This window comes from Etheostoma spectabile, chromosome 3 (assembly GCF_008692095.1).
Source record: "Etheostoma spectabile isolate EspeVRDwgs_2016 chromosome 3, UIUC_Espe_1.0, whole genome shotgun sequence".
Lineage (NCBI taxonomy): Eukaryota > Metazoa > Chordata > Actinopteri > Perciformes > Percidae > Etheostoma > Etheostoma spectabile.
The window spans coordinates 5,025,084-5,025,902 of NC_045735.1; the positions used below are offsets into that span (position 1 = coordinate 5,025,084).

The window sequence follows — 819 nt, forward strand, 5'->3', positions numbered from 1 at the left end:
ATATATATATATATATATATATATATCTCACGGTACGTAAATATGTATAGATAAAGGTTAGCTAGCTACTTAAAGCTTGCTGTGTGTTAGCAGTGAGTGGGAGGGCAGCTGTTCACTTGGTGGGGTGTTCCCCTGCAAGCAGGCTGTACGGATCAATTGGCGAAAATGACTCCCTCTTCCTCTCTCTGGTACACTCTGTCAGATTGTCATACCATTACAGGCCTTGTTGAGGCTGTTTTTAGACGGAGCCTTTGCCACTGGTCATACGTTGCCCAGTAACGTTAAGTGAATGTGCCATGACTCATTCACGGGATTTGGACAGAGTGTATTTACAGAGTGATGTATGGTATACTGGCTGAATGGTAACCTTGCTGGAATGTAGTCGAGTCATATTGTTATTCTCCAGTGGGTTATCTGATGTTTAACATGCCGTGAAAATAGGCATTTATAAAGAGCTTCATAGATTGGTACTAGTTATTATAAGCCATCCACTCGCAGATTCAGAGAGAATCTAGCTTGCACGTTTGAACCATTCAACCTACAAAGTTAGTTATTTTAAAAAGTCAATACCCTGCAAGCCGCCAATGATGCCATACAATTCAACCATACTTTTAACCTGAGAAGTTTATTAGCTACATATCAATGAAATGAGAAATTGTTTTATGTGTGTGCAGTCCCTTGGCCAGAAGACTGGCTTACTGGAATGGAATCTGACCCCCTCTTTTTTATGTCTTTCTTAATCATTAAAACCGGTAATGGGGTATAATGGCAATGTTGTCATATATATATATATATGTGTGTGTGTGTGTGTGTGTGTGT

General features: G+C 39.8%; 1 protein-coding gene across 2 annotated transcripts in view; it reads left to right on the plus strand.

Annotated features, from left to right (window-relative positions):
* The window catches only part of ywhae1 (tyrosine 3-monooxygenase/tryptophan 5-monooxygenase activation protein, epsilon polypeptide 1), an 11,118-nt gene that overhangs the window by 1,240 nt on the left and 9,059 nt on the right, over window positions 1-819 (plus strand). The gene's annotated exons all lie outside the window — the stretch shown is intronic.